The 24,090-nt window shown below is 45.9% G+C and overlaps 1 long non-coding RNA gene across 2 annotated transcripts; it reads right to left on the reverse strand.

Annotated features, from left to right (window-relative positions):
• Window positions 1–1,588: 1,588 nt before the first annotated feature.
• LOC134979888 (uncharacterized) lies at window positions 1,589–17,377 on the reverse strand. Of its 2 annotated transcripts, XR_010190291.1 has the most exons (5): window positions 17,290–17,377; window positions 10,918–10,979; window positions 6,912–7,048; window positions 4,658–4,726; window positions 1,589–2,842 (listed from the first exon to the last, which is right to left on the reverse strand). It is a non-coding gene; the product is annotated as an uncharacterized LOC134979888 (long non-coding RNA). The 2 variants fall into 2 exon arrangements; XR_010190290.1 differs by lacking the exon at window positions 10,918–10,979 and having other exon boundaries at window positions 1,590–2,842.
• Between the last annotated feature and the right edge of the window lie 6,713 nt (window positions 17,378–24,090).

Consider the following 24,090-nt stretch of genomic DNA (forward strand, 5'->3'; position numbering starts at 1 on the left):
TAATTTTATGCCCTATAATAGTGCCCTAGTTTTATGAATCGCAGTAGTGCTTAAGTTCACCCTATGTCACATTTCAGAGCTGCCAGTACACATTATGCTGCACAGTACCTCCAATCCACATTATGATATACTGTATAGTGCTCCCGTTCATATTGTGCCTTATTACAGTTCCCTGGTTCATATTATATAACATTAAAATGCCTTCCATTTAATTTTATACCACACTACAATGAGCAGGTCCAGGGGCATACCTAGATATATTTCAGGCCCCAAGGAAAAAGTTTAAAAGGACCCCTACGTACCACCCAATGGCAAAAAATGGATATAACACATGTAACCTTGACAGGGAAGGTGGCCCCTCTCAGCTCTGGGCCCCATAGCAGCTGCACTGCCTGCACCTATGGTAGCTACACCCTTGACCAGAACACATGATTTGGAGCATACACACTATGCAATCATCCAAACATTGACACAATACAGTATACGTATAGTGTCAAGGGATTGTACACAATTAACAATTGTTCCTGTACGTACTATGCAATCATCATGTAGAACAATGCCAAATTTCAGAGTCCAACATATTGCGTGTGGGACGATGCAATGAACATCGTGTATTGTAATCCATCACAGTACACAAAATCAGCTAATATATTGTATAGTGTGTAGCTACCTTAACTCTCTCTATAGAATTCTTTATACTTCCATTGTATAAGTGGCAGACAGCGGGATGTCACTGCTTCACAAACCATGCTACAACTCTGGATCATTGCAAGGCTATGAATTTGAGTAACGTAATTCCGTTGCCTGAAAGGCCTATCATGATAGTGTACAAGAGAAATCCCCTCCTCTACACTCTGCTTTTATTAGGTGTAAGAAACGGTGAAGTGAGGAAGAATTAATTTTAGGACAGGGTTGGTCTGGACCACAGGTGTACAGGGGGGGGGGGGGGGGGGGGGATGGGTTATAATCCGGAAATTTCCAGCGGACCCCACCCCTCCTCTTATAGGGGGTTACGTTCCAGGCCATGCACTAGAGGGTCAGTTTCTTGGTGGAGCAGGATGGATGAACTTGAGTGCTTGTTTCTATTCTATGGAAACTACACCAAAATTAGTCCTCCTGCCAAAGACACAACCCTGTCCCCTCTTCTATAAAGGGGCCCTGCTCTTTGCAGCCTGACTATTGACTATGTCCTCTCTAATGGTTGGCCAAGTCATTATATTGTGACTGGTCACACCCCCATGTGGTGGCTGGCCATACTTCATAAGTATGGGCCCCCACCACTACATTTCTTGGTGGGCTCTTCATGCCCCAGTCTGACACTATTCCAGGATGAGAGTAGAGCAGGGTTGAACATTATTTTGTGCCCTAGAACTCTGCTTCTGTGCCCTCCCTGCCTACCACTCTGTGCCCCTTTATAGGGATAAACTAACCTTCCTTTTATCATTATGGGAGAAATATAATGACTGATTTGTTAAAATGTAACATTTTCTGTGATTTTTGCCATGGTATTTAAAGCAGCAATGTGTTTTTTGTTTTTAATAAAGGCAAATATCATAGTTTTGTTTTAAAACTGATTGCTGCTTTATTTCTCACAGGTCATCGTGGTCAAAATTGTTGTAAATAAGCGGCCACGGCAAAATAAACCAACCACTAGCTGTGCTACATTTTCTTATAGAGTTAGTGCTATGGTGCTGATTGTTCCTAGTAGAGAATCATTTTGTTAGGGTAGATCACAAAAACACACAGCGACTTGCCAGACTATTTAGATGTGAAGATGGGTCTTTAATGGGCAAAGCTCAAGTCGATGGAGTGGAGAAGGGATGGAATTGTCAATAGGGTGGACAAAGAGGAACCATCTTTCATACTGGAATATGTGAGACACCAGGTGGATCCTGAAGGAAGGTGTTGTTACATGTGGAAATCCATACTGTTGCACATTGGGAAGAGTAGCCTGTCTAGTCTCTTCTAGTCCACAAAGCTTTTTTGGGTGGAGAGCATTCTTAAGGTAGAATGAGAAAATCCCTGTGGAGTTTTACACTAGTTTTGTCCTCAGAAACTCTAACAATACAATCAAGTGGGACCAGTCATCCTAGGCAGTGAAGGCAAAGCATTGTAGAAACTGTTCTAGAGATTATTTAGCATGGTTTGTATCCATTAGAGTGTATGTGGTACCTATATAGGAAGAGGAGTAAAAATGCAAGTCCCAAAACCAAGGATAGTTTCATTTTCCAAGCCAAATCTATTAAATTCTCCATGGCTCCAAAATTCAAGAGTACCTAAGTGTCTTAAGGCCAAGCACCCCGGGAGAGTATGAAAAGCAATAACATACTGGGTGGCTGAGTGACCGCATTTCTTGATCTTGTGAAGACATTGGTGGTCAAAGGTCAACTTCAGAATACCAGAAACTCCATACTTTTACTCAACCTTTTTGAGAAGTCGTGTGGCCCAGATCAAAGCTTTGTCATTTAGCAGAGAGATGATGAACAAGAATGCAAAAAACACAAAGGTGCAGTGATTTGGGGCTCCTGGGCAAAATTCTGGGATTTTCTTGTCATGTGATTGAGTTGAACAACAAATCATATCAGTTACAAATCACAAGTACTGCTTGCCTCAACTCTTTACTTCTGTGTCACGCAGATCTCCTTTGATTATTCATGATACAGTATGTATCCTTGTAGCCAGTTTCTCATGTGGTTCCAACATTGGGCTTTATGTAGGATGCAGTAGTTTGCACAGAACAATTAAAGTCTAAAATGCAGTAATTGTCATTTTGTTAGGTTTTAGGTTGGGAGGACCTGACAATAGATTTATGTGTCAGGAAGGTATTCCAGGAAGTTTTTGACTGTTAGAAGTGATGGTAAATAGCAGGGATGGGAAAGAAAATTATATTTTTTTGTTATACAGTTTTTTTTCGAAACCATTTTTTTTTTTTGCTTTAATGTTTTATGAAATATGTAATCCTGCTTATTATATTAATACTGTGAAATTTGGCAATATGTAATAAACCCCGGTCAACTATATTTTAATACTTTGTCACATTAACAATCCAAAGTTATTAAGATTTATGATTTATTTTACATATTTCAATAAAACCAATATTTTTATTTTTACTGCTTTGTAGTCCTATTACCTCTGAATAGACTAAGCATATTACAAAAATTCAAAGCACAGTCAGAGACCTCTCAATAGGACTGAAGGGTTAGAACTGAAATAAACATGAAGGAAATTTACGGGCGGTACGGATGGTGTAATGGTTAGCATTACTGCCTCACAGCACTGAGGTCATGGGTTTAATTCCCTCCATAGCCCTAACTGTGTGGAGTTTGTATATTCTCCCCGTACTTGCGTGGGTTTCCTCCGGGTACTCCGATTTCCTCCCACAATCCAAAAATATACTAGTAAACAAAATTTAAGCCTAGGGTGTATGTGGTAGAGCATATAGATTGTAAGCTCCACTGGGGCAGGGACTGATGTGAATGGCCAATTATTACCTGTAAAGTGCTGCGGAATATGTGTGCGCTATATAAATAACTGGTAATAAATAAATTTAACCATGAGGTTTTTCTCTGTGTATTGCCTCTTTAATGTGTTGGAGTTTTTTACCCTTTTGAATTGAGAATGTTAGTTGTGGTTTTCTACTGTCCTATAGGATTGTTAAGGAAGGAGTTTGTGGAGTCTTAGCTCATGCTAGGCAGATATAGTACCTCTAAGATCTGGTTTTCCCTCCCTTTCTCCCTATATCTCTGTTTTGTGTGTGAATTTACTGCATTGGTTCAGCTCACTCAAATGAAGACCACAAGCAACAAGAATGTAGAATAATACCAGGGGGCTAATTTTTGTTTTAAATAAATAATGGCGCTGTACCTGTAGTCATGGCATAATAAAAAAGAAACCGTACTTTTTTTTTTAACCGTTTAAGCTAAGGTGGTTTAAACTAGCCAATCCTGGTAAATAGCATATGTCATTAGGGTTGTTAAATAAGGTCCTACAATAAGGCTATTTCTTCTTGAAAATGTATTTAATTTTAGGAGTTTTCTTTGTTAATCATTAAGACCTGTTGTGTTTATACCGTCCAGATATGAGATGCAGGAGGGCAGTAATACTGTAATATAGTGAGTTAGTTTTGGATCTAAAGCTGGGCGTACGCTATACAATTATCTATCAGATAATCTGTCATATCTGGCTGGTTGGAACGAAAATCTGGCAATTGATGAGAGCAACTGATAATCCACCATTTGCTTCCAAACTCTGGAAAATGGACAAAACCTGTCCGTGATTTAACCAATTTGTATGAACGACATTTTTTTAAAATCCGTTTTCCAGTGTGTGGGAGCAAATGGTCAATTGTCATTTGCTCTCATCCATTACCAGATTTTCAGTCCAACCAGCCAGATCTGGTAGATTATCTGACAGATAATTGTATAGCGTATGCCCAGTTTAAGATGTATCAAAGGGGTGACAGAAAATAGGATATTCTTGCAATACCATTACTACAACCTCCTAAAATCTGTCCTACGCCACAATCATTATGAAACTCAGGATTTTTCCTGTTACTTTATTGCTAACATGTTAAAAAATGTTTGTAAAGCGTTCTAGAGCATGACGTGTTAACATTGCTAATTTATTATTTTTCCCTTTAAATAATAGGACTACTCACCAGCTACATTTCTATCATCCTGTGCTGGTTAGCGCTGTTTGGCTGGCACCTTCTTTCTGGGTGATGCAGCTGTGGAAAAGTGGAAGGCATCATTAAAGTGACATGCTGTCAGGGTTGGACTGGCCCACAGATGAACATGGGAAACACCGTTGGGCCCCACTGCCTGTGGGCCCACCTCCTCCTCTAAGGATTAGGTTACAGGCTGTATCCTAGTGCACTTTATTTATACATTATACATATGTTACCTTATACGGCACAGGACTATGGGACCAGCCCCATGCACTCTCTTACGGTTAGGTGGGCCTCTGGTGGTTGGCCGCACCTCCACTATTGCCTGGCCACATCCTTAAACATGGGCCCCTACCACTGTATTTTCCCAGTGGGCCCTTCTTGGCCCAGTCCGACACTGCACGCTGGATCTTAAAATAAGTAATGTTTGTACTTTGAAGAGCAAACAAACCAAAACGTACCATACTCAAGACCCAGTAGCGGATCTTGCCACGGGCAAGCAGGACTTTTGCCCGGGGGGCTGCCTTCCGGAGGGCGCCGGCGCCATCTGGAGGGCGCCACACCATGGCAAGATCCGCTACTGTGCCCCCGCTGTGTCCCCTGCTGGTCCCCCGCAGTGAAGGGAACTTCCTGGAGAGGACCTTTGCTGTGCGGTGCGCGATGACGTCATCGTGCTCCGCACAGCATTGTGGGACTGACAGACGCTAGGGGTCATATTTTACCTCTAGTGTCTGTGTATGCTGTACTATGGAGAGACGTCATGACATCTCTCCCATAGATGCGAGGAGAGGAGCGGCGCTGGCGGAGGTCTGCATCGGTCAGGAGCGGGGATTGTAAGTATTATTTTGTGTGTGTGTGTGTGTGTGTGTGCAAGCGGCGCTACGCTACAGGGGGCACAAATGGGGGCACAACTCTACAGGGGGCGTAACTGACCACGCCCCCTGTATTAAGCCACGCCCTATTCTCCACCCGAGGCGCAAAATACCTAGAACCGGCCCTGTCCAGACCAACTACATTCCCTATATTATGTGGATTGTATTCTTAAAAATATACATAAATTATCTAGTATTGCCACCTCTCTTCCTCATATGAGGATAAAGCGCTGTGTCGAGTATACCAATATAAATACAAAAATGTAATTCATTACAAATCCTCAAAAAGGCTATGTATCACTTTGGTAAATACAAAATATAGCAATTTATTAACTGGACATCAATTTAAAACATTGTTAAAAAAAAATTTTTTTTAAATCTGTGCAGGTTAAAACCTTTGTAGCAATGACTGTATATTTACATAATCAGAAGTGCTTGGAACTCTAAAGTCAGAAAACAATTTCTATCAACAGCATGAATGCATGGGGCCAGGGATTGGAATGTATGCTGCGTGGAAGTGCCGCTCTGTGATAGGAGCCAAGTGTCTCCCAATGTAAGCACCATCAGTAGTGTAACACAGAAAGAAGACTGTTGCAATGAGTAAACTGTCCTCCTAAATGACTGTAAAGTAAAAGTGTGATGTGCATTTTATGATCTATTAGTCAGGGCCGGTTCTAGCCCTTGTGGCGCCCAGGGCAAAAATAGGGGCGTGGCTTCATACAGGGGCGTGGTCAGTTACGCCCCCTGTAGAGTTGTGCTCCCATTTGTGTCCCCTGTAGAGTAGCGCTGCTTAAAAAATAAAATAAAAAAATAAATTAATAATGAAAACGTACTATCCCCGCTCCTGATTCCCGACCGCTACTGACCTCCTCCGCGCCGTGCCGCTCCTCGGATCTATGGGAGAGACGTCATGACGTCTCTCCCATAGCACAGCATAGACACTAGAGGTCAATTATGACCCCTAGCGTCTATGTGCCAGTCCCACAATGCTGTGTGGTGCGCAATGACGTCATCGTGCACCGCACAGCAAAGGTCCTCTACACGAAGGGAAACTAGACGGGTAGCGTCTACCCGTCTAGTTTCTTTCACAGCGCCGCACAGCACCGGGGGGCACTGACCAACAGTAGCAGATCTTGCCATGGCGCGGCGCCCTCCGGATGGTGCCGGCACCCCGGGCAAAAATCCTGTGTGCCTGTAGCAAGATCCGCTACTGCTATTAGTGTTGCCTCATAGCCACTGTCATCTCCAACAACCACCGTCAGTGGAGGTGGGTGGTTTCACATATAATGATCCGAAGCCAGTGCCATTTGACCGGTGTGAGGGTGCCACAGCTATGGGATCCAGACCCAAGTGATATAAGGTGTAATCCTTACGCAGTGTTGCTCTTCTTCCACTCTCTCCTCTTGCATGCTGCTCCTCCATATGCAGCAATTTTTCATGTTCCGTTTCACATAGCCAACAGCCCATTGCATCACAGACTGCCAGCCAGCGGACCAACAGTACACCAGAGCTATTTCAAAAGAGAAAAGAAAAGGAGGAACAATTGTGCTGTGAGAAAAGAGGGCAGAAGACTTTTTTCAACTGGATATCAGTGTCCATGGGAAAACTTAAAGTGTAAATTATGGCATAAGCTCCACCAGGGCCGGCTCCAGGCCTACTAGTACTCTGAGCGAGAACATGTAAAAGCGCCCCCCCCCCATGCGCGCGCCGACGGCGCGCGCTCCAGGAAAAGTGGGCGTGGCCTATGGAAAAGTGGGCGTGGCCTCATAACTGTATATTATTAGACTATAAATAAATATATTTTCACACCCCCTCTACGCACACAATTAGCAGCCTTACACATAACAGCCACAGTAGGGTTCCTTACACACAATGTCTCCAGTATAGTGTCAGATACACATAATGTGCAGTGCCAGATAGACATGACATGCCCCCCAGCAGTGCCAACTACACACAATATACCCCCCAGCAGTGCCAGCTACACATGATAGTGTTCACTTTTTAGGGCAGGGTGCTGATCACAGGGCAAAATGATGTACATACTGTAATGCTTGGTGCTCATCTATCTACATGGTAAAGCATGGACAGTGTGCGCCGAAGGCGCGCAGCAAAAATTTAGGGGCGTTGCTTCGTGGGAAAGGTGCGTGGCCACATAATAGTGGCAATTCGCATTACACCACACAGTAGTGCAGTTAATACACACTGCACCAGGTAGAACCTCCTAGACACTTTGCGCCAGGCAGAGCACGTTAGACACTTTGCGCCAGGCAGAGCACGTTCGACACTTTGCGCCAGGCAGAGCACGTTAGACACTTTGCGCCAGGCAGAGCACGTTAGACACTTTGCGCCAGGCAGAGCACGTTAGACACTTTGCGCCAGGCAGAGCACTGAGACTCATTGCCTAGCCACAGACGCCTAGCGGGAACACTACATGATATGCTCCCCAGCCGTGCCAGCTACACATGACATGCCCCCCAGCAGTGCCAGATACAGAAATCCCCCCACATTGCCAGATACATAAATGCCCCCACAGTGCCAGATACATAAATGCCCCCACAGGGCCAGATACATAAATGCCCCCACAGTGCCAGATATGTCCCAACAGTTCCAGATACATAAATGCCCCTACAGTGCCAGATACAGAAATGCCCCCACAGTGCCAGATACAGAAATGTCCCCACAGTGCCAGATAAATGCCCCCACAGTGCCAGATAAATGCCTCCACAGTGCCAGATAAATGCCCCCACAGTGCCAGATAAATGCCCCCACAGTGCCAGATAAATGCCCCCACAGTGCCAGATACAGAAATGCACCCACAGTGCCAGATATGCCCCTACAGTGCCAGATATGCCCCCACAGTGCCAGATATGCCCCCACAGTGCCAGATAAATGCCCCAACAGTGCCAGATAAATGCCTCCACAGTGCCAGATAAATGCCCCCACAGTGCCAGATAAATGCCCCCACAGTGCCAGATATGCCCCTACAGTGCCAGATACATAAATGCCCCCACAGTGCCAGATACATAAATGCCCCCACAGTGCCAGATACATAAATGCCCCTACAGTGCCAGATACAGAAATGCCCCCACAGTGCCAGATACAGAAATGCCCCCACAGTGCCAGATATGCCCCCACAGGGCATATATGCCCCCACAGTGCCAGATAAATGCCCCCACAGTGCCAGATAAATGCCCCCACAGTGCCAGAAATGCCCCCACAGTGCCAGATACATAAATGCCCCCACAGTGCCAGATATGCCCCCACAGTGCCAGATACATAAATGCCCCCACAGTGCCAGATATGCCCCTACAGTGCCAGATACAGAAATGCCCCCACAGTGCCAGATATGCCCCCACAGTGCAGATATGCCCCCACAGTGCCAGATAAATGCCCCCACAGTGCCAGATAAATGCCCCCACAGTGCCAGATAAATGCCCCCACAGTGCCAGATACATAAATGCCCCCACAGTGCCAGATACAGAAATGCCCCCACAGTGCCAGATACAGAAATGCCCCCACAGTGCCAGATACAGAAATGCCCCCACAGTGCCAGATATGCCCCCACAGGGCATATATGCCCCCACAGTGCCAGATAAATGCCCCCACAGTGCCAGATAAATGCCCCCACAGTGCCAGAAATGCCCCCACAGTGCCAGAAATGCCCCCACAGTGCCAGATATGCCCCCACAGTGCCAGATACATAAATGCCCCCACAGTGCCAGATATGCCCCTACAGTGCCAGATATGCCCCTACAGTGCCAGATACAGAAATGCCCCCACAGTGCCAGATATGCCCCCACAGTGCAGATATGCCCCCACAGTGCCAGATAAATGCCCCCACAGTGCCAGATAAATGCCCCCACAGTGCCATCCATAAATGTGCCTCCCCCCTCCCCCCCAAATACCTGCAGCGCTGAGAAGGGGAGGAGTACTGCTGTCCGATGGCGGGCGAGTGCGGGTCCAGGTGAGGGCGGACGGGCGGGCGGCCTCCAAGGCGCATGTGTGGCGCCGGCGTCTGACGTTAGACACCGGCGCCGCGCAGCGCGCATAGCGCACACAAGAGGTCACGGCCGGGCCAACGCTGCACAGAGCCGGCTCAAGCTTCGAATATGGCGGCGCCAGCGCGTGGCGCCCATGAAGGGTGGCGCCCTGCGCGGCCACTCTATTCGAACATGCCTAGAGCCGGCCCTGAGCTCCACTTCCGAAATGTTGGCTGTGGTGGGGTGAAAGACTGAAATGCCGGAGGGGGCCCGAAATACCTGAAAGCCTAGAGGCCAGGCCAATACTTACTCATGACTAACATGTTACTGATTCCACTACCTCACCACACAAAAGTCAAACAACACTTAAAATGTAGAATAAAATAAAGATAAAACAAACACTAACACACACAGCACTCACACACAGATAAGACCAGACAGACAGACAGACAGACAGACAGACAGACAGACAGAAAATACAGGGGCAACGAGAGTTAAAAAAAAAAAAAAAAAATCGAGACAAATAAAGTCACAAAGACAAATCAATCAGTAACTGAATGTAACACTCACCAATTGAAAAAAGAGAGAGTAGGGAGCCCGTGTGCAGTTTCTGTATGGTCACAGGTGAGTAGACTGTGGTACCATGCTAGTCTACTAGTCTACTGTGAATGTACAGGTCTCCGAGAACATGGCATTGGGGATTTTTGCACATGCACGAACTCTGGGAAAATGGTTGTGGCCCCATTTTCCCAGTGATTTGTGCAGCACAAATTTGTAACGTATTACACTTTTCCCATTATTTTAGGCCATTTGGAAACATTAGCTAAAAAACATAGGGACTGATAAAAGTGGGACGCAAAGTGTCTGTCTTTGCATGATGCAGCAGAAGCCAGATTTACTACTTTATGCTAATGAGAGGTTACATAGGGTTAATGCAAGCACCCAAGTAACTTCAAATGGGAAGTTGCTCCGCCCACTAGGTACAAGAGATTAATCTAAACAGGCTCCACCCACAAGACAGAACAGTTCCATGCAATTGCATTGTCGCCTCCTAGTTCCCACCCCGAAACATCCATTTCACACAAAGACAGATCTGACCAAGACCCTGCCAAGTCATACGGAGCAGAGGTGAATACACAAATGCATAAGGTCACTGCTGTGCCGAAACTCGCACTGTTCGCACCCCCCCAATTACGGCCCTGTTCTGGAATAATCAATACTATCAGCAAAGAGTATCAAATTGTAGCAAGATAAAAAATAACAATGAACTTGGCTAAGCTTTAATATTTGCGTACAGTCCAAAAAATAGCAACACACACACACACACACACACACACACACACACACACACACACACACACGTAAATGTTTGTAAACAAAGGAGCCACCATTTCCATACCTGTCCAATCTCTTTTCCTCCTGCACAAACAAGCAATAGCTCCGTCAGCTGATACATGTATCCTGAATGAAAGCAGTGCTGGTGAGTCAGCAATCATGCAATCTGAATATATCATGTTGTATTTGCCTAGAGCAAGTGAAAATTGTATTCTGTCTGCCCAGCATATAAGTGCATTTCTACACATGTCGGATACACATAATAATAGACTTATGTGAAATTGCTATATTTATCAGGATGAACTTGTTGGGTTATGTTTGTTTTTCTTATTAAATAGTATGGAGCCCGACCGCCGGCATACCATACTACACCCCTATTCTAGGGCCTGGCAGCAGTTTGTGTTCTAATATAGGTATATACAGCTGCTGTGTATGGGGCTCCTCTGCATAAACATGACCTTATACTGTACTCTTCCCACATAAGAATGCCCATTTCCCCCATTTCAGCTCTCCAGTTGTAAAGGTTGATACGAGCGAGCATGCTGTAATGCAGAGCTAGGCTGTGCCTTTAAACCGGGACACTCATATGAATTACACAGGTTCTGTGGCTGACTTTAAGCCTGCATTTCACCTGGCTTCAATCAGCCACAGAACCTGTGTAATCCATGAGTGTCCCAGCTTGGTAAGCTTATGAATAGCACCCCCTTACCCCCTTTCATACTGGTGGCAGGACCTGGCTTATTACAGAGGTGGTGACAAGGGCCGTCTTAACAACAGTGTAGGCCCTTGGGCACAGCAATGCACTGGGGCCCCTACTCCTCCTCCAGTGGTAGGGGTGGGGGGTGCTATCAGTGGCAGCTTTGATGTCCCATGGGTGGTAGTGGGTGTTCTATCTTCCGCTCCACATGTAAGACCTGGAACAGTAATTTCTGCTAATTACTCCTTTACTGCACAGATGAGGCAGGGGGGAGAACACTAAACTGTAAAAGGGGGCATTGGGCTGAATGAAGGGGCCCTGGTACATGACTTCCAGGTTGGTAGGGGGTGTTTAATACGTAGGGGAGGGTTACATAGTGGAGCGGGCTTAATAGTCATCATTTTCCGGTGGGAGGGCAGCTTGCTTGACTGCAGATATCGCAAAGTTCCTGGAAATAAATTTCTTAAATTTGAATGAGATAAAAAACTAGAGAGTCCCACCTTTCTGGAGATACTGGGGACTTGGGGATCAGAGTTCAGGAGCCAGAGCAATCCAGCAACGAAAATATAAAACTGCATACCATGCATGTGGAGCTGGAGCAGAGACCAGCTGCTTGAAGGATGATATCTCTGGTTCTGGGCATGTTAGCCACAAGCTGCCAGTGTCCACCAAAAGAGGAGAGTCCCGGCTTTTGGAATATACCCTCAGAAAAACTCTAAGTCAGACAGAACCCAAGATAGCTGACTGGGAAGAGCATTTAATAGGCTCGGATGGGGACCACTGGTTTGAAATCGGATTTTTCCGGTTTCCCATGGCCAATTTTCAAAAATCTGGTACACTTGGAAAGAGGGGACCCTCAGCTATCAGCCTAGGGCCCTTAAACTCCTGGGGCCCATGGGCAAGTGCCCATTAATCCCATATGAAAATACGGCCCTGACGGTGACATCATCACACACAGGTGCAGCCCCAGACTCCTGTGAAACCAACCAATGGGAGTCTGTGGGCGGGTTAAATAACGACTGACAGGCTGAGCAATGTGTTCCATGCTGCAGCAGCTGCTGATTCTCAGGGAAGAAAACTAGGACATATGTTACATATAACTTTACATGTATGTTCATATGTCCTGGCCAGCTCTCCCCTGCACACCTTGGATGGCGCTTCAGCCCAGGGGCAGCAGCCGCCGCAGTATATATGCCACTCCAGCTGTCGTAATGCTCACTCTACATCAGGCCTTTAATCATACCTCCCAACATTGTGTCCCTGCAAAGAGGTACGTGGCATTGGGAAAAGGGGGCGTGGCTTTGCAGGAATGTCCGCGATCGCGAGGCACGCCCCCATTTTTGTCACTATGGGGTCAGGCCCCCTATCCCTCTCTCCAAGTGAATAGACGTCTCCCAACTGCCCCCCCCCCCCAACCCCCCACAGGTGGGACAGCGGGACAGTCCTGCTAAAAAATGGTACTGTCCCGCGGAAATTGGGACAGTTGGGAGATATGCTTTAATATTTAAATCTAATTGTTTCCACTCAATTATTGTTTTCGGCTGACCTTTTCCATCCAGTGATATGCATATTGGGGGTAATTCCAAGATGATCGCAGCAGGAAATTTTTTAGCAGTTGGGCAAAACCATGTGCACTGCAGGGGGGCAGATATAACATGTGCAGAAAGAGTTAGATTTGGGTGTGGTGTGTTCAATCTGCAATCTAAATTGCAGTGTAAAAATAAAGCAGCCAGTATTTACCCTGCACAGAAACAAAATAACCCACCCTAATCTAACTCTCTCTGCACATGTTATATCTGCCCCCCTGCAGTGCACATGGTTTTGCCCAACTGCTATAAAATTTCCTGCTGCGATCAACTTGGAATTACCCCCATTGTGCAATCATACCTTCCTACTCCTTACATGGACAGTTATGTCAATTACTGTACCCACCGCATACAGCCCTACTACCAGCCATATTGCATTTCTGGGCAGGTATCCCATTTTGAGAAAAAACTATCCTAGTTAGAATTGCAAATTGTCCTCTAGTTCTCTGCAAATTACTGAGAGGCTTGGTGTGCAGCAGAAATGGAAAGCTTCTGTTCTTTCTCTGCATGTAATTTGCAGATCAGGCTCATTAAACACTATATTGCTCATAGGTTGATTTAACATAACTGGCATATCAATTTGCAAGGCTTAATATTTTGGGGAACTTCAAACAACCCATTTCCAAATAATTCGGGGGCATGTGGAAATAAGCTTTGCCTACTCATTTCTAATCCTGCAAACTCAACAAAAGGTTTTGTAATGAAAACAGAGGCAGTAATCGTTTCACAGGAGCTGACATGCTAAATAGCATTGTGCCCTGGTGCTTTTAAAAATAGCACTAACACTTTCTGAAATGAGCATGTCTGATATCCCGAGTCTCGCTTATAGGGGGTAATTCAGACTGCAATCGTTGCAGCGGCAGTGATTGCAGTCTGAATTACTATGCGCAGTTCGCTTGCGCAGAGGGCGCACTGCGCATGTTCAGCCAGTGAGATGCAAAAGCATCTCACTGGTGCGATCGTCTCTGCCTGATTGACAGGCAGAGGCAGTCGTGGAGCGGGAGGGGACGTGCCAACGGCGTTAGAACGCCGTTGGCGGGGTGGGGTCCGGACAATGGAGACGTGTCTGGACCGTTGGGGGTGCGGCGGCTGCGGTGGCTGCATTACGTCACACGCAGCTGCTGTGACCCGGGATGCGGTGGTTAGCCCCCTGCCAGCGTGCTTTTGTACCTGTGTGTGTGTGTGGGGGGGAAGGGGGGGGCCTGACATGTGGGGCGGACTAGCCCTGAGCTGGGCGTCCCCCTGCATGTCAGAGAAACTGATCATAGATGTGCTAAATTTAGCACATTTACGATCAGGTCTGAATTACCCCAATAGACCAAGAGAATTGCTAGCTTTTTTTACAGCCCTAGCCCTTTAGCTAATATGTGATGCCATTCATTCTGCCCAGATCCATGAAGCTACTGTGGGTAGAAAATGAGAAAGATACCAATATATAGCTAGCCAGAAATACAGATACTGTATATAAGTACTATTTCCACTGAATTATGGGTCCGATTCAGACCTGATCGCTGCAAAATCGTGCAGCATCCGATTATCGAACGACTGTGCGTGCGTATGCACCGCAATGCGCAGGCGCGAAGCCAACCAGCGACAGAATGGTGCGAAAAGTTTGAGCATCGTTCATCGTTGCTGTCTCCACACTGCAAGATATGAACGATATCTCGTTCATTAATGAACAAGATCGTTCATATCTTTCACTAATATCTCCCAGTGTGTAGGGCCCATAAGTCCTGGGCTACGCACAGACTGAACAGACTTGAAAAATCATTTGATGGTGAGTTGCTAATGGATTTGCAGCTGTCCACTGTCTGGCGAGGTTTTCGCACGGTGTACGCATGTATTCGCCCACTTGCATGGGGCAGGTTTTCACTCTGTCTGGGTGGTGATTATCTGATCGCAGACCTCTGCAGATTTGCAGCCCAGCGATCAGGTCTGAATTAAGCCCTCTATTACTTACAGGAATAACCTTTCTGTGTTCAGTTAATGCCCAAAAAGTATTCATACTGAAAGGGGCATACTGTAACTACACAAAGGTCAAGGCATCATAAAAGTGTGATTAAATATGGTGAATATATGCATGTATGTATCGTTTGAGTGGCACAGTGGATAGCATTGCTGAACCACATTATTCCAACCAGCAGCTATGCCATTATCTCACCCCAGCATTTTGGGGGCTAGATGTACTAAGCGGTACATCGTGCCTCTTATCGCGTACATATCTCCTGGGTACAGTATGTACATACAAATGCGGTTATGACCACAAAGGAGAGATCTCACAATAAGAGCTGTCCTTTGCGATCACTGGAATTCCGGATTTCAGACCAGGGAGTCTCTCTACACTTGTCAAGAGTGATGCAGCGGGCTTGTGTGGTGCTGGGAGGGGTCCGATTGGATCCCTCTCAGGGGAAATGCGATGAGAAGCCCATAGACTTCTATAGGCTAATGCCAGCAAAAGCTGGCATTACACACCGCATCCAAACCCTGGGATGCATTGCTTGGTACATATGGGAAACGAGGCCAAAGGCTGAAAACAGCAGGTTTTGGCTGCATAGTAGTTTTATACATCCCGCCGTGGATATTGCCAGCGGTCACACTGCCCTGGCCATACTTACCTACACTGCTGGAATGTCCGGGAGGCTACTGAAAATCGTGTGGTGCTCCCGGCCACACCATGAGTTGGCAAGTCTCCCAGAGCCATATGGAATGAACTCACCCAATGGGTGATGATGTGAGTTACACTGAACCCCATCATCGTAACCCCCCCCCCCCCCACACACACACCAAAATAAATTGAGGTAGGGATTTTCACCCGACACATCCTCATTGTTACATTGTTTGAGATATTTCATTCAAGGGCTTCCACCAAAAAAGGCAGATCATGTACAACAAACAGTCTAGCATCAGCTGCCAGCAGTTGGGATAGCTATATTATGCATCCTTCACCAAAAACAACATGGCACATCTGTGTGGAGTTTGTATGTCCCCCTCATGTTTGCATGTTTTTTTCCTGGGTACTCCCGTTTCCTCCTATACTCCAAAAACATACTGGAAGGATAAATGGCATCTCACAAAAAAAATGATCCCTTGTGTGTATGTAAAACAGTCATTTGAAAGAGGAAGCTATTATCCAGTTGCACAGCGGATTACTAAAGCCATGATGTCCCAATTTGACAGTGATGACACCACTACAATGTCCCAAACTCCAACAGTTTCTATTAGTAAAATGGTGGAGCATTACTTTTATGCTAATACAAAATGACTATGTCAGACAGTCCCTTTGAAATCTAGAGGGAAAATAGAAAATTTGGCACAGCTTGTATAAACTAGCTATGCAGTACTAACGTTGCCGGGAAGTAGTTACTAAGTCAACATTAATACTGTCGGCAAGTGAAATGATGACTGCATTATGTTGACTGGACAGTACAGTTTTAATGCTATGTACTATACTACAGGATGGCATCAGGATCTAAAGACTTGTCTCTGCCACATATACCTTATCTATTTTGCTCAAGTATCTGCTCAGTGCTTTGTGCAGTAATCATTGCAGTGGATTTCACGGGTGTAGTGCGGCTGACCGGCGGTCTCCTGACCGCCGGTCAGCTTACCGGTCGGCATGCCGACCATCGGGACAGTGACCCGTCGGGCTGGTGGAGGAGGTCATGTGACTGTCGGTCAGCTGACCGGCGGTCACATGAATACCACCCGATTTCACCTGTGCCTTGCTGGGATTCCTGTCTCACTCTCATTACTATTTCATACTGGTCTGCTGTATTAATTCTGCACATCCTGTACCTTGGATTATTACTGTGGATTCCTGTGTTACACGTTATCACTCTGCTGCCAAAATAAAATACTAAGGATATATTCATTCCTGTGTACATTCATTACCAACAGCTGTAGTCATAGTGTTACATTATTATACTACATTCAAGTCCTAGGGGTAAATTTACTAAGATGGGAGTTCTATTTAAGATGGGATGTTGCCCATAGCAACCAATCAGATTCTACTTCTCATTTATCTAGCACATTCTAGAAGATAATACCTGGAATCTGATTGGTTGCTATGGGCAACATCCCATCTTAAATAGAACTACCATCTTAGTAAATTTACCCCCTGGTTCTGTGTACTTACCCAGCAGCCGTTTCTCACCTGTGCTAAAGTATTGTGCTGCCTTCCAGGTCACACATTATGCTCTTATGGTTAAGCCTACATCCACAGCATACTTGCCTACCTGACCCTCTCCATGAGGGAGAAAATGCTCTGTTCCTGTACTTTCCTGGTAATGTATGATTGCCATCACCTGTGGTGAGCTAGTTAATTGATAAGAAAGGTGTTTCACCACAGGTGATGGCAATCATACATTACCAGGAAAGTCCAGGAACAGAGCATTTTCTCCCTCATGGAGAGGGTCAGGTAGGCAAGTATGACCACAGTCTGCTATCATCATACTGAGATAATTCTGCCACAGCTAGCACCAGTACCCTGAACACATACAGATGTGCCTCTATACATCTTTGCCCCCAGTCCCGAATTAACCAGTTATTTTTAGTCATGTTAGGAATACTAAATATCCATACCTCCCAACATGACCCTCTCCAGGAGGGACAGAATACTCTGCTCCTGGACTTCCCACTTAATTTATGATTGCCATCACCTGTGCTGAAACACCTTTCTTATCCAGTAACCTGTTCAACACAGGTGCTGACAATCATAAATGAAGAGAAAAGTCCAGAAGAAGAGCATTGGGGTCAATTCAATTCGGCAACAGATGAATAGCGCCGGGAATTAGCTCCCGACGCTATTCAATTCAGCTGCTAGTTACCCGCAATTGTCGGGAATTCTTCTCTCATCCCCGGGGGATGAGAGAAGAAACCCGACAAAAGTGCTGCCTCGCGGCCGGCGTGAGGCTGATTCTGTCAGGAATCAGCCTCGCGCCGGGGAGTTAAGTCGGAGAATGTCCGTTCTCCCGACAATTCAACCTGTTTAGTCGGCGAGAACGGGACATCGCCGACTTAACTGGAGCTGAATTGAATAGCGTCGGGAGCTAATTCCCGGCGCTATTCATAAATTGCCGAATTGAATTGACCCCATTGTGTCCCTCCTGGAGAGGGTCATGTTGGGAGGTATGAATCTCAAACAAGGTTATGAGAAGTGTCCCAAGGTTCAGTAGTTTCCCTCTATGGATATTTGTATTTATCTAAACTGTCCCAGCCCCCTATCTATTGAGAGGTAGTTACTAAGGATTGACTGATTCATTTATTAACCTTCAGGAACATGGGAGTTAAAAAACCCAAGATGGGGGCCCTAGAAGCTATAAGAGAATAAGTATGAGCAACAGTCTGCTCCATGGGGGTCATTCTGGCCTGATTGCTCGCTGCAGTTTATCACAGTGCAGCGATCGGGTCGGATCTGCGCATGTGCCGGCAGAGGCGGTCGCTGGGCGGGAGAGGGCTGGACGGCGGCATTAAGCCGCCGTTTAGGGGGTACGGTCCGGCCAACGCAGGCGGTGCCGGACCGTTGGGGGGGGGGGGGCGCAGCGGCTGCGTAACGTCACACGCAGCCGCTGCGACCCGGGGCAGTGGAGAGGTTTTCCCGGCCAGCCGCAGGAGCAGCGCTGGCCGGGAGTTACTCCTGAAATTGAAAAGCATCACCGCTGTGCGATGCTTTTGCACTTCTGCAGGGGGGGAAGGGTCCGGCACTGACATGCGGGGCGGATTAGCCCTGTGCTGGGCGTCCCCCCGCATGTCTGAGTGCCTGATCATAGCTGTGCTAAATTTAGCACAGCTACGATCAACTTGGAATGACCCCCAAAGTGTGCATTGCCTTACGGAGAGTCGTGCAACTGGTTATATATTGAACAATTCTGACATGACTCCTTTCATGGGATGTTAGGACTCCGGGTTTGTTTGTTTTTATTTTATTACCCTGTTTGTTATAATTATTGCAACATAATCATGTCCATATTTTGTAATATTGTTTTCTGTTACCAAACCTTGGAGACATTTTTTTTCAGATTGAAACACACTTTAATCTAGCGTATCCTCTGTCTCTTGTGGAACTCACGAGTGTGTGAGCCCAAAGCTACGTACCTATGTGTAAGTACAGTAAGTGTGAAATATGAATATTTGGGTAGAAAACGTAAGGACCCCCTTAAAGTCTTCCGTGATGAGATTTTGCATTTATCCTAAGTGACCGAAGTGCGCAAATATCATGACCCAGCTGTTTTAGATTGCGGTATCTGAGGACAGGCTGGGAATCATGACAAAAAAAAAACAGTTTTCAAAGAACCATATCCTACCACCTGAAGACAAGCCCTCGGCAGATTGATGCAGTGTGGTGTCTGCTGCACACAGAGGGCCTGATCAGAAGTGGACACAGTCTCAGCCGTGGCTGAGTCTTTATGCTAATGCTATGATCAATGGTCTGCCTACTGAGACACCCGCCAGCTGCAGCAGTAATTCACCACTTTGCACATTAAGATGCACCATAGGACACACCATCGGAGATTGCACTAGCCCCATGGAAGTGCAGAATCTCCTTCTGGACATGGCTTCTCTTGTCAATAAAACTGCTTCTTTAGATGCCAGCATGTAGCTAGCCACCCCTGCTGTTACCACCCCAGAAATACCCACCAAAATTGTATGTACATGAAATTTTGGGGATCCAGTCTGAAGATCGACAGTTTCTAGGTCAACAATGTTTAGGTCGACAGTCACTAGGTCGACATGGATGGAAGGTCGACAGTGTTTCTAGGTCGACATGTGCTAGGTCGACAGGTCTAAAGGTCGACATGAGTTTTAAAAAAAAAATTCTTTTTTTGAATTTTTTTATACTTAACGATCCACGTGGACTACGATTGGAACGGTAAAGTGTGCCGAGCGAAGCGGTAGCGGAGCGAAGGCACCATTCCCGAAGCATGGCGAGCGAAGTGAGCCATGCGAGGGGACGCGGTGCACTAATTTCGGATCCCGGTCACTCTACGAAGAAAACAACACCAAAAAAAATAAAAAAAAATCCTCATGTCGACCTTTAGACCTGTCGACCTAGCACATGTCGACCTAAAAACCCTGTCGACCTTCCATCCATGTCGACCTAGTGACTGTCGACCTATAGTGGTCGACATAAACATTGTCGACCTAGATTTGATGAACCACACCCGAAATTTTGATACGAGTCTTTTTTGTGGTAATCATTGCGACATGTGCAGTATGACTTGAAAAAATGCGTAGACTGAAAACATTGGCAGCTTGCATCCAATGTCACCACTATGTGCAACTCTGGATCAAGCCCAGAGTCTGTTACTTCTGTTGTAATCTGTCTGACATAATCCGGGCCATAAATAGGGTGGTGCGGGTGGTGCCACTGCACACAGCTCAGTAGGTGTCACTGTCACTGCCGCATGGGCATGGAATCTGGCTAGCAGGGGGGCTAGAACAGCACTATGCATCCTGTATCTCTGCAGCAGCACCAGCTGGAGCATCTATTGAATGATACATGCATGCACTATGGAGTCCCTGCAGCCCCCAGAGCATCCTGAGGACACTCTGGGCAGAGCTGTACATACTGATGCCAGTCGCGTTGCCCCCTTGACCTGGCATCATGATGTCATCAGTCAGGAAATGTGGCCCGCACAGGGTGGCCCTGTTACAACTTTGGACATAACAAGTATACAGCTTTCTACGGTAAACAAGAAGTGCAGTTTTCCATTGACTATGATTGAGAAAGAGAATGTCCCTTGAAGAACAAAAATGGCAGAGGTCTTTGGGTTTCTTTAATATCTCCAAAAATGAGCCAAACCTCTGGAAAAACACTCCTGGACAGGTACATCTTCTGATATCATAGTGTCACAAACTGGAGGTATTCAGTGCTCCGCAGCAACACTTTCTCTTAACTGCACCGCACTCTGAGGCTCTGTCCATCATCCGCTGATCCATCTGGCATCCTGTGCTTTGTCTCCATTACCGGCGCTCCCAGGCCTGACGCCCATTATCAGTCTCCACTGCCCACTCGAAGCCAGCAGTTCCCTCCAAAACCAGTCATGGACAGAGCCATCACAGTTCTGATCAGCTGATCACCCAGAGTCCAATCAGGAACAATTTCACAGTCACGTGATCCTAACCACCAATCAGCAGACTGCCGTGGGTATAAATCCTGAACCCAGCACAGGCAAATCGCTAGTGCTTTGTTGTTTATCAACCTGTTGTAAGCTTCAGACTCTCCTGTTGAATTCAAGACTAGTGCAGTTTTAATCTCCAGCTCTTCCTTGCTTCCTAAGCTTTTCAGTTTAGCTGCTTAACTCAGCATCGCAGCATATCCAGATCCACTGGTACAGCCAATCCCATTGATCCTGAAGGGCTGCTCAGTTCATAATTGCAGCATATCCAGATTCACTGGAACAGCCAACCCCAGTGATCCTGAATGGCTGCTCAGACCCACCAACCGAGTGGGAATTAGGGGTGGGTGTCGGTATACCTGTCGTTGACAAAATGCCAGCTGTCTGGATTCTGGCATCTGTCTCCTGACTGCCGGGATTCCAACCACCGGCATTTTGTCTGAATCCCACAAGGGAACTGTAAAAGACAAAGAGCTTCTCTGAGGCAGAGGGACTCAAATAAAATGGATACATATGTTTTGTGTATTGTACAGTTTTGGAAATAGTTGGTAAAGTCAAAGAGGGAAGGGAAACAATATAAGAATGATATAGCAAAGTGGTGTGACTGATTGCAAACTCAATGGGTAAAACAAAATAGCAGTGTGGATGAAAGGGGAAAAGGAAGTGGGAAATAAACAGATGCCAATTGAAAGTTAAAACAAGTGTGGAAGCAAAGGATGGCATGAAATACAAATAAGGGTAGCTGTATAAAACCACTGGCCTACTGCTGGTATGTACTTTTCCACGGACTCGGAAAGGTGCTCCAAAGACTGTTCCCAGACCATAAATAACCTTTTTATTATCCAGGGATGAGCTAGTCATAATATTAGAATGTGTAGAGCAGATTCCAAGTTGACAAAACATTCCTAGGTGGCCCCAGGCCAGTCACCTTTGTCTTGGGTGTGCTGTTACAGCTGCTTCCTCTCCATTCTGGATTATTGAACATGCTCCTCCACTGTCTGGTGGCTCCTCCGCCTGTCTGCATCTTCTTCCAGGTTCCTCCAAGCTCTTCATAAGTAAAGATTCCAACTCCTTTCACCTGTTGCAAAGTTAGTATTATTATAAGTAATAATTATAATAAAAATAATAGTTGTTGTTATTATTATTATTATTATTATTATATTACATATAAAAAACACCCCTGAGGAAGTCTGGTTAGACGAAACGCGTTGGTGATTAGACATAGTGGGTGGCAGGCTGTCATTTGAGCTCCTCCCCGGCTGGGGTGGACAGCAAGTCCTATTAAGATCATGTCCCACGAATGTTAAGATTCATGTAAGAGTCTATTATTTCACAAAAAGATTTTAATAAATTTTATGGAAGCTATGGATTAACGAGTGATATTGCTGTCTGGGTGAATCTGGTGAGAGGGTCTTTTTCAGAATCATTCAACTCTCCGTGGTCAATTCCAAATTACAGGACTAATCTAGAAAGAACTAAAAAGAGATATTAACATACATTTGCGCGCTCTCCGTACAACCATCTATACTGTTGATATATATATAAATATATATATATACACACACACACACACACACACACACACACACACACACACACATGTAGGGGCTTTGTCTATGCACTCTAATGGATAGGCACTAGAGACTGGCCACACCCCTAAGCATGGTCCCCTACCACTGCATTCCCCTGGTGGGCCCTTCATGCCCCAGGCCGACACTGGTCACACCCCTCCTACACTGCGCACACAGCACTAGTGTTTGTCCAAAGCTGCACTCACAGCCAAGGGATCGTCCCAGAAATGGCAACACTGGAAAACAAAGTTGCTCACAGCATCCCTGTTTCCTATCCTGAAAAAGCATTAATGCAGGTCTTCTTACAGAGATGCCTTGACGCAGCCTGGTGGCTTAATCGTTTCTTTGCAAATATATGCAACAAAGATCTCTGAATCTCTATTATCATGTAGTGTCCAAATCTTATTGCTGATACTTTTTAGTGTACTGGAGGATAAATGTTCTTTTTTTTTTTTTTTAGAATAAAACCTCCCTTTCATGCACCTGAGAAGTACTACTAAATTGATTGAGCGGCTACCATTTTATATTGCTGTTCTGAGAGGCATGGCTGGAACCAGCATTTGGGGGGTATGCTAGTCCTTGTACTGCCATTTGCAGGATCTAGGGGTGACTCCAGGTGAGTTGGCTGTCAATTTAGATATATTTTTGTATGTGCTATTATCATATAGCATAACAATAGCAATTATATGACCCGAAGTGGGTGCTATTATCATGTAGCGTTACGGACCACGAGTATCAGAGAAGCCTTGCTGAGGCCTGGTGGGTTAATCATATCATTGCAAATATATGCAACTAAGATCTCTGAATCTCTATTATTATGTAGTGTTCAAGTCTTATTGATGATCGTTTTTTGTGTGCTGGGGAAAACATTTTCTCTTTTTTTTTCATATTTAGAATAACCCCTCCTTTTCATGCACCTAAGAAGTATTACTAAATTGATTGAGCAGCTAATATTTATATTGCAGGTCTTCTGTTTTGCTAGGTCTTATAGTGTGTAAGAAACCCTTTTAAACCCTTGCCTGGCATGGTCGCATGTGATGTGACCGGAGCCAGGTGTACGTTAGCTGGCCAGGTGGCATCACACGTGACATGCTGCCTGCTGCACTTGTAGATGAGGAGATCCATTCTGCACAAGTGCCTGCCTAGGTCCCCCGGAGTGATGCGTCTGTCTCTGGCCACTGAAATCACTTCCAGAATCGCAACCCATAATGGCGTGCGGCTGGCATTCTGGAGAGCATGCCCTGGAAAGCACAGATCGGGGAGGGG

This window comes from Pseudophryne corroboree, chromosome 12 (genome assembly GCF_028390025.1).
Source record: "Pseudophryne corroboree isolate aPseCor3 chromosome 12, aPseCor3.hap2, whole genome shotgun sequence".
NCBI lineage: Eukaryota > Metazoa > Chordata > Amphibia > Anura > Myobatrachidae > Pseudophryne > Pseudophryne corroboree.